Source organism: Haplochromis burtoni, unplaced genomic scaffold, assembly GCF_018398535.1.
Source record: "Haplochromis burtoni strain Fernald_Lab_line unplaced genomic scaffold, NCSU_Asbu1 Contig_148, whole genome shotgun sequence".
Taxonomy (NCBI): Eukaryota; Metazoa; Chordata; class Actinopteri; order Cichliformes; family Cichlidae; genus Haplochromis; species Haplochromis burtoni.
In genome coordinates, this window is record NW_024582509.1 from 646,515 (window position 1) to 657,386 (window position 10,872).

Here is a 10,872-nt window from a genome sequence, read left to right on the forward strand (position 1 = left end):
TGTGTGTGTGTGTGTGTGTGTGTGTGTGTGTGTGTGTGTGTTAGAGGTACGACTGCTGCAGGGCCAGCAGTAATTAATTTGACTGGCTGGTTCTGTTATTAGCCTCTGAAAACACTGCTGAGTCAGGCCTGATGCAAAAGAGAGTGAGAGGAATATGGAAAGACTAGAGGAGAGCGAGGGAGATGCAGAGACGTAGTGGTGGAAGAATAAGACTGAATATTAAAGTAAGTAGACAGTTCCACTCATCTGCAGGGCTTCAGCGTGAAAGGGTTTTAACATGTTCCCAATCTGTTTTCATGAAGCAGGAAAAGAGCCAAATGATGCAGTAAAAACATTATTAAGTACATGTGTGTGAACACGGCAGATAGCCGTTGCTTAAACTCCCCGCTGATCTATCAGCTGCTTCAGTTTTGCCTCGTTTCTCTTGTCTCGTGTTTCTAAACGGCGACATCCTTGCAGGGACGGCCCCGCCCTGCACAGCGGGGTAAACCAAGCACATCCGAGTGTTTTGGAGATGAGAACGGTCCGTTTGGGACTCGCAACTCCTGACCTGTTTCTTTGGAGCAGATCGAGTTCACTGTCATCTGAGCAGCACGGAGGAGTTACACAATCCAAACACACCAGAGGAGAAGGAGTTATTCGGGGGAAAGGTTGGGCCTTTGTTGGAGGCCTGAAAGTGGGTCAGAGTCATGCAGACATCCACCAAACTCAAGTCCCTCCAAAAGACGCCATGCAGAGGTCATACACCCACACACACAGTCCCACCTGCATGTTTAACATGATTAATGCATATATGCAATGGCATCATAACCACAGAGGCGCATGCCATAATGCTTCTGCTGTAATGTTAGAGATATTTCACAGTTACTACGAACCGCAAACCTGTGACGTCATTCGCAGCTTCTCCGTCAGCCCTGATGGCTTGTTCGTGAACATCGTATTTATCTTTCTCAGACTTGAACACAGGCCCTGACTCTACCAGCCAAACCTTACGACTTCAATGCTTTCTGAGCTTCAGCGTGATACATGTGTCATATTTGTGTTTTCAGTAGGGCTTAGTGCCTTCATGCAGAGCACTTACTGTATCATTATACATGTCAAGTCTCTTCCCTGTGGCCCACATCCTTACAGTGGACACATAATTACATCCCCAGGCAAAAGGACATCACTTAAACATTTGTGTCTTTGAACAAAACTGAAATATCTTCCCGTGTGAACAACGTCAAATCCAGCTTTTCAGTTTTCCCATCATGTCTGTTTCTTAATAACTCGGGAATATGTTCAGTATTTATAGAAGCAACAACAGAATATACACTTAAAGGCAGTGTGCACATTCACTGCACTGATGCAATGATCCAGCCACGATGTGGTGCGAGTGAAAGAGCTTCTTGATAAAATAAGAACCAAATATGTGCATTCAAGCACAAAAACAAACGGTGATAATAACTCTGTGTTAATATAAAGCTACAGGATTTCACACAGTTAGCAGTACTGGACTTTGGCTGGTGCAGAGCAGGCTTTGTGTTCGTGCTCACGGTTAGGTCAGTGGTAGCCGTCGTTAATTAATAATAAAGCTGATGATGCTTCTTAGTATCACTCGCCAAATTCGAGTGGAGTTGGAAAGCAGCCATGATGAAATCTTCTTTAGATAAAATACACTGCAGTAACTCTAAGTAACCCACAAAGGAGAATAAATCTCGGAGCAAGCAGCAGCACAGCAGCCCGTCCACAAACTGCAGTTACCAAAGTTCACATTCATCTCGGGGTCATTTTATGGGTTCAACCTGCAAAATCCAATTTTAACTCCTAAACAAATCCCAAAACACCCTACAAAAGCAACGAGGCACCAGTTTATGTGTTTCTGTTTCCTGCTTGTGAAAAATCTCTTCTGGTTTTTCCTTGATTTCCTTTTAACTTAAAATAACTGAATGAAAGACCCCAGCAAGAGAAATCAATTACCAGAAACATAATTAGCAGCTGTGGTTTTTAAATCAGTCGTCTAATGCTGCTGTGTAGGTGGGAATAAGAGGGCACAGCGTACTTTGCCAACTCTGGGAAGAGGTTTTTCCGTCAGGGTGGCTGCAGATCTGCAGATTCATTGGCCTTTACCGTTTGCTGTATGCTTGGCAGCTTGTAGGTTTGTCAGATTGTCTGAAAGTCTGCATGTAACAAAAGAGATTTCCAAAGTTCACCCAAACTTTAAATGTTAACCACGATGCCAGCTTGTACTCTGCTCTCTTTGTTTTAAAGCCGAGAGGCCCCGAAGGCTCCGTGCTCGTGTTTTCGACAAAGACTGAAATGTTTGTATTTAAAGCACCAGAGAGATTGTTGTTCGAGCTTTTGGTTTGATTTTCACAAACTACCATAATGCCACACAGAAACAGCACAAACATTGAACATTAAAAGCATCCATCCATTTTTAACCTCTTACATACTTCAGGGTAGTGAGTGTCAGTGGGTGGCAGGCAGACTACACCCGAGACAGCCTGCCAGTCCATCCCTGTGCTGAGGTCACTGCATTTATACCTGTAGGTAGATTTGCAAAACACACAGACCCATTCAACCTGACAAACACACATTTGATAATTAGACAAGTGATAAAAAACCTTGGGACTAAAAGCCTCCATGCAGAGGACAGAAGCTGAAATTCACCCCACAGATGATGGGAGCCATTATGAAGAACTGATAAAGCCATCCTCTGTATCTGTTTAGAGTGCAGGGAGGCCAGACAAGGCTGTGACTCACCTATCAGACGACTGGATCGTCTCACTATCTGATTCAGTGAGTTTTTCTCTGTGGCTTCCCTTCATTGGCTCCCTGTTAAATCCAGAATTCAAAATCCTGCTCCTCACATACAAGCTCTTAAATAATCAGGCCCCATCTTATCCTAATGACCTTGTGGTACCATATCACCCTATCAGAGCACTTCGCTCTCACGCTGCAGGCTTACTTGTTGTTCCTAGAGTATTAATTTCTGTCTCTCTTCCACAGCATGTCTTTATCCTGTCTTCCTTCTCTCACCCCAACCAATCACAGCAGATGGCCCCGCCCCTCCCTGAGCCTGGTTCTGCTGGAGGTTTCTTCCTGTTAAAAGGGAGTTTTTCCTTCCCACTGTCACCAAAGTGCTGCTCATAGGGGGTCATATGACTGTTGGGTTTATGTCTGTGTGTATTATTGTAGGGTCGACCTTACAATGTAAAGCTCCTTGAGGCGACTGTTGTTGTGATTTGGCGCTGTATAAATGGGGTGATGGGCCTGAGCTTTCAGGTCTTTGTACTGTATGTCAGAAGGTCCTTGTCCTGCCACGTTGGCGCTGCTCCGCTGGAGCATGGACATGTGACTGTAAGGATGTCTCTTGGTTCCTGTCACAGTGAATCTGATGTTTGTAGATCTATTGAACGTGAATCTGAGAAGTTTGGAGGCCCGGTCAGTGCCGTGGGCTCTTTTTATCCTCCAGCTGTTCTGGAGCAGAGAGCGCCGTTCTCATGGACGTGCTCAGTCTGTAACTGCACAAGTGTTTGGGTGGGTTTTATACATGAAGGCTGTGGCCCAGGGTTTCCCAGCATAACTCTGCATTCTAATGAGCAGATCAATTTTCTTTTCACTTCACCTATCAGTAGATTTAACATTGTGGATAAGGATCGAACATCACAGCCCATAATTCATAGCAGAAGTGTATCGAGCTGTCTGTAAGACCAGCATTGATTTGATGTATGTTATAGTAAATCTTTACCCCTGGACAGCATATGACAGACTCACTAATACACACACACAATACACAATACATCATTATCAGTCGCACTGTAGCTTAAAATCAGGACAAACACCGGGATCAATGATCTGGGACCCTGGTTAGTGTGAACAAAGGTTTATTCTTAACTGCTGCCATCGTATTATCAGCATCTGCTCTGCTTTAATCCAACCCGGCCTCTACACAGCAGCGCGGGTCTGTTGTTGTTGATCATCACCAGCTGGAATCGAAATCGGTCCGTATGTCGGTCCAGCTCACCTGCACGGTCCAGACCGAACAGAGCGATGAGTCCTGTAGACTTTTCATCTCTGCTGCTATCATAAGGTTGACATTATTACATATGTGGCCATGAAATTTAGCACAGATATCGCCGATTCCCACAGGATGAAATGTAATGACTTTCGGGATCACCTGACATTTCCTGTCACGCCTTCGTTACGCTTGACATTTGTGGTTTCGGGGGAAATGTCTGGGTGAGGACTGGGTGCACTGCCAGGTTTACGTGTGAATTATGCTGGTTTGTGCAAATACCTTTTTGTTGCTATTCATGAAGTGTAGCCACTAGGAAGCCGCCTGCTGGTTTGTGGGCTCGGATTTTGAATTCTCATCTCGTCTTTGTGACCTTTGCCATTTTTTTGTGTGTGTTTTTTGAAGTGACAGCTTTAAGCGACAGGAAGGGGAAGTTTTCAGCTTGGTCTGCTTTTCAGTTTCTTTGCTCCGAGCACCAGAAACTCTCCGACCTCGAAGATCACGTTTTTTTACTGGCTTATTCAAAGTCAGGACTACAAACCGTTTAGCTTCTGTGTGTGTGTCTGTTTGTTTGTTTGCAGATCTTGTATCCATAATATATATATTCACACATTGTGAACATACTTTTAAGATTAGGCTTAAAACTTTTTGATAAAGCTTATAGGGGCATGATCAGGTGCTGGGGCCTTCCCATGATGCACTGGTTCTTCTTCCCTCACCTTTTCTCGCTCTCTGTCTTCATCACCTCTCTACATTTAATTATTCCACTCTGTGCCCTCTGTCCTCCCCTCACCCCACAGCAGATGGAAGTATCTTCCTGTTAAGAAGGAGGTTTTCATTCCCACTGTCACCAAGTGCTTTCTCATAAGGGTTTCCTCTGATTGTCTGTATTATTGTCTTATAAAACACTTGAGGCAAGTGTGCTTGTGATTTGGTGCTGAACTGAACTTAAAATAAAGTTGTTTAGAGGGATAAATAAACCGTTTTTGACTTGCTTTTGGCGCCTCCAGTGGCCACGAGAGGAACTTCAGGTTCTGCCACTTCCTCGTTGGCTTCAGTTTCCAGCCTGGAGATTGCTATTGATAATATTTGCATGTGAACATGCTCAGGTAAAATGACAGTGTGTAGCATTACACCTGGTGATGTTAGCATGCTGCTGCTGAAAGAGCTGTAGGTGCACTAAGCTGACAAAAAATAAGATCTTTGTGTGGACTGAAGTATGAAGGATGCTTCAAACTCTTTATTATAATTATAATTACCAAAGATTCACTCAGAAGGTGGAGCAACATGAAAACGTGATACTCATGAAATCACTCGTCCGAATATTCCACGTGAGCACCGAAAAAGGAGATTTTCTTAGATTTTCCTCTAAATTATTGACAACACACAGCAAATAACCTCTGCTCGAGACCAGCAGCGCGACCTGGTAAATCTTTCATTCCTGGGCGTGCTGACGGAGCCGCCGGTACGAGGACGACTGATGGGTTTAGGGTTAGAAAAACACAAGCGCTTCAATGCGAACACCAAAATAAATCCTCCAGCAGCGCTCCTGTCTTTATTTGCAGTTTGTTATCTGCCTTTTGGGTAAGTTAAGACACTGTTTTTGACATTTCTAGCTCAAGTTTTTTTGCGTGTTGTTGAAATGCACTTGCCGTAACCCTTCGCGTCTGAAAACACTTCAAGTCGCATCTTTCAAACGGCTGGATGTGAGGCTTTTGATCAGGAGAGCCAGGTATGTGAAAAAAGTGCCACTTCAGGCTTAAATAAAAGACAAAGCGTAATGAAAGAGTGCTCAAAGTCAAAGCTGCGTTTCTTGTCTCCCGTTCGGAGTAAGTGAGACCTATTTCAACAGAGTTGTTAGTGGCATGAAAACAAAAAGTGGCTCCTGGGGGTGGCACATCAGAGGTGTCAAAAGGCTTTTATTCCAAATACTCTCTGGGTGCGAATGTGTGACAGTACATTTTTTATGCCCCTTCAGGGATATGTTGGTGGTGTTAGTCTAGTTTCCATTGTCCTGTCCAGGAAACACAAAGTAGCTGTTAATTGATCTCACAACTGAAAATCTATCTCAGAGTTTATTCCACAAAACTGTGTGGGAAAGATGGGAGTTGTTAAAGTTTTCCAGTTTGACAGAAAGTCTGAAGTGAAACTTTATTACGTGTTTGTGACAGAGTCTCGTCAAATTGGTGATTTTGTGCTGAAGAGTTTCCCAACGATCCGAGTCGTGAAAACCAGACGAAGCAGAAGTAAAGTACAGACACGCTGACGCCAAAGACGTTAGAATCAGAAGCTGCTTTCTGACGCACACAACAACAGCTCCGCTTGTTTAGGCCTTTATATTTCAACAGGGCCCAACCTCAGCTTCCTCTTTTGGGTTTAGGTTTTATTATTATTATGATCTGGTTCCTTCATTACTCTAAAATTAACTTTAGTTATTGTTAAGTTATTGATTTTTATTTTGAATTCATGGTTTTCTGGTAACTTTCTGTTTTGCAGTCGTCCATCTATCTGCCCATCCGCTGGATTGTCTGTGTTCTCTGTAATTATCTCTGTTTATTCCTCATGTTTTATATGATGTGCACACATAGATTCCTGTTTTGTGGCCTTTGATTGGCTTAGAATAATAATAATAATAACTTGGCGCTTTCAGACAAAGTGCTGTACAGCTATTTGAAAATAAAGAGAAAAATAAATAAAAGTGATGCATAGTGATAGAAAGCCAATAGATGGTTTCCTTGTTTTTACACCTTATATATTTATTAGTAGTAGGAGTAAAAGTAATGCAAACAAAAAGCAGCAGGTCTGTGAGGATGAGCTGTGTAGTCTTTGTCAAATGAGTGAAAAACAGGAAATAAATAAATGTCACATTTCGCCACAGTTTACATTGTTAAAAAGTCAGCTAGCCTTTTATCGTCTATGTAACCTGACTCTCAGTATTGTTTTTTCTACAATACTGCTTAAAAACAATTTAGAAATGTGCAGGAGCTTTCTAAAAATACTTGGCATGTGATTGGTTGAACCATCTGTCAGCTCCATCCGTCATGGGCCAGCATGCACGTCGCTGCCAGTAGTTCCTCAGAAGACACTGGCTGGTCCAAAAACCTGCGGTGTGGCTAAAAGCTCGTAGCCCGAGTCTTGGAAAGATGCCTCAGACGTCTCACAAGATCACTGAGAATTAACCCGACCGCCTAATATTCACATGACAGCAGCACATAGAAACACAATACTGAGTTTGATTATTTCATTCTTTTGCTGGTTCCTGTTAGAAATAGTTTTATACTTTGGAACTGGGTAGAAATCAAGCTAAGCTATTTCCGCTGCAGTCTTCTCCCCACTGTGATCACTGCAACAACCTCGTCTGTGAAAATTATGTTTGATTGCATCCTTCATGTTTGTTACCACAGTGGACCTGTTGTTCCCACAGCTGCACTCTGTCATACACTCATAACTTCTGCTGCGGCTAAAACAGTAACGCTTATATGACTTCAATAAATGCACAACAGCAATCTCCTATTAAGAGTTATATCAACACAGAGCTGCCTTTGCCCTGTACCACCACAAATGAGCTACAGCTGCTGGTTGAACTACAATAAAGCACAGCGGAGCCTTATGACACTCCAGCCAGTGTTGGGGTGGGGCTGCGCTCAGACGATTGTCAGGGCGCAGTAATACGACGCTGGGGTGTGACCTTGCATTAGGCTACCAATCGCATCATTGTGGTTTGTAACTTACGTACACGTGTCTTGATCTTTGCGCCTGATGCAGAATGGAGCGAGGACTCATGGTAGGCTTAGAATCATCCGTTATAATCTACCTGGTGGTAGAAGCTGGAGTCCGATTGTTTGGCAAACCAGAAGAGATTATGATTCCTTCCTTGACAAGATGCCCAGTTGTAGACACGTGAAGCGTCCCCACTGCATAACACTCCCACCACCATGCTTCACTGTGGTGACGCTGTTCTTCAGGTTTCCTTCTTTTCTCTTCCTCCCCTCTCTCACCTCACCAGCAAATGTCCTTCCAGTGTCAATAATCTTAGTTTGTCCTTAGCGTATGTCTGGCATTAAGGTGTCTTTTCTGTTTTTCTTGGTCTCCAAACTCACTGTCAGGGTTTCTATCTTAAGGGTAAGACACGTCGCTTCCTCCCTCTGCCAGGCTTGTATGTACTGGTTGGCTCTTGATGAGACTTCTTACCCTCAGGTTATTTTCCTGAGGGCTAATAGTTAGTTGCAGAGGGGTATATTCATGTGGATTTTGCATGGAGGGACAGAATGGACTCTACCTGCAAACAGATGAGCGCCCTTGCTGTTGGTGTTTGCATAATGTCAGCTCTGCCAAACCCTCGGCTTCCTCGCTGACGTGATACATGCGTCCCGAGTTACAGGGCTTACTGTGTTTGTGCCGCTTGTTTCCATTAAGCTTCTGATGTTATAATGAGTGTACAATTTGTGTTATCAGGCAAGACGTGTCATGTTCTTGCCCTTCAGCTTTATAAAATTACTTCTGTTGAATGTAGATGAGGGAGGCAGAGGATAAAAAACAAACCTCCCAACTTTAATATTTGCTGACTTGTCAGAAACTCTGCGACCTTCTTCGTCTTCAGAAGAGCAAGTGCACGGGATATTCCAGAAATCTCCTCCCAGGAGGAAACCAGCCAAATATTTGACTTCAACTCCACCTCAGACAGCGTACGCAAACTGCTTTGATGGCTTCCTGCAGACACCATCCACCCATTAGCGACCGGGTGTGAAAGTTTCACCCTCTCTTTATTTTCAGCGCACTGTTTTGTACTCGTCTATTGAGGCTGCTAGAAGCATTGGAACCATTTTCACACATGTGATTACTCTCGCAGCTTCAGAGCAACGGTGTGCGAGGATGACAGAGGCTTTTGTGAAATGTGGGAAGTGAGGTTAGATGGAGGAAAAGCTGTGTTTGTCCTCAGCGCATGAGTGCAGACAGTGGCTCATTATTCAGAAACAAAACAGCAGCAGAAAGCAAACCTGGAACAATCTGACGGGTTTTACCTGTCACCATTATGTGAAAATGTTTTCTGTTCTTCTTTCGCTGCCCTGCACTGTAGACACAAAGCCACCTGGAGGTGATGAGGACGGGATATACAGGATGTTTCTGGGCACTTTCTTTGCATCTCAGGCATCAAAACGTGGATGTGTGCTCATTATGAAGCAGCCCGGGTGAAACCGACGAGGCCTGAAGTTTGACTCACGAACCCACGTTTTTGGAGAATGTGCTGCCTGCAGATTTATGCATAATTTAACCTGAAAACTAAATAAAAAATATATATGTATACATACAGTGCCAAATCTACCTTCCCCAGGTGTTTTCAGAGGTGACTCCAAACCTCCATATGATACCAGTTATCCACAGGCTTACAGAACCTTTATTAAACCATTGACCGAGTTATTGAAGAACTCCCGCCTCCTCAGCAAACTGCATGACGTGCGACATACCTGCTAGTTAGTGTTAAGCACCAGACTAATAATACAACTCAAAGTCCAGTGTGCATCATTTTTTATTTTCCTTGTTGTGTCTCGTTGTCTTTCATCAGCTTCAGCTGTGTCTCGTCACCCCGGTGTTTCTCATCTCTCCTCATGCGTCTCTTCGTTCTCGTAGCAGCCAGTCAGAGGAAAGTTGTGTCAAAGGGGAGGAGCTAAAACTGCCCAGTATAAGATGGGGACTAGCCTGAACTATGGATCATACAAAACTACTGCAGCAGAGCCCGAGTACGAAATTGTGGAGCTGAACAGCTCTCCTTTAACAATTGGACAGACATGGGCGCAGCACTTCAAATGAAATGAGCCAGAGTGAACATTAGGGATTGGTACAATCACAGCAGCGAACATGTTGACTCCTGACTCTCAGAACATTTCAAGTCTGGCACATTTACGCTTCTTTGGTGTAAATACAGATGTTGGACTGTATATAATCAGTCATTCAGCCTCTAATTGGGTCTGTTTTGCATTTGTTCTTTGCCTCTTTCAGTTTTCCTATCACACCTTTCCTCATTGTTTCCTCACTTCCTTTCATCTTCACTATTTCTCCTTTTCCATTTTCTCCTGCTCCATTTCCTTTTCCACTTCGTGACTTTATTATTTCCAACCCGTTCCTACTTCTTTACCTCGCTCTTGTATGTCTCTCCTTTCCTCTCATTTTCCACATCTCCTAACCTCCTGTTTCCTTCGCTTCTTTCCTCCTTGAATTTATTATCCTTGGCCTTGTTTCCTCTCCTCCTCCTCACCTCCCTCATCAACTATTTTCTGTCTCCCACCCCTCCTCTCCCCGACTGCCGCCTTTAAATTCGACTCCATAACATTTCAATTCCATTTCCCATCATCGTGCTCTCGTCTATCTGTGGTGCCTTCCTATTCATTTCAAGGTCAGAGTGAGAGAATTGGGATGGAAAGCGATACAGAAAGAGAGAAAATGAAGAGGGAGGAAAACGGACACTAAAAAGAGCCGGTGACGGCTAAGAGGAGGAAGAGGGAAACGGTCTGCACGCCAGGAAGGAGACGGCTCATTGTTGGCTTTGCAGTACAATGTGTGTCTTTGTACGACATCTCTGCTGCAGTAAGTGCATATGCTGCTGAACGTAAACGCACAAAAGGAGTTTCAGGTGAACGGCATCGCTCCAGCAGCGTCTACATCTCAGTAACAGCAGGGGTACTGTGTTCTGTGCATAAGTTTGATTAAACAACACAACGGTTCATATTTTGAGCTTTGTCATCTTGTTTATGGAGATCAGTGTGAAAACTGACACTGGTCTTCACTTTGACACCAGCTCTGTTTTTAATGTAGGACAAATTTGTGATCAACATATTTTATTATTTCTGGTTTGCTCCGTCTCTTTTGAGGTTGGA

At 43.8% G+C, this 10,872-nt stretch overlaps 1 protein-coding gene across 3 annotated transcripts in view; it reads left to right on the forward strand.

Annotated features, from left to right (window-relative positions):
* Nucleotides 1-10,872, forward strand: part of grid1b (glutamate receptor, ionotropic, delta 1b) — a 603,615-nt gene that overhangs the window by 281,501 nt on the left and 311,242 nt on the right. The window lies entirely within an intron of this gene.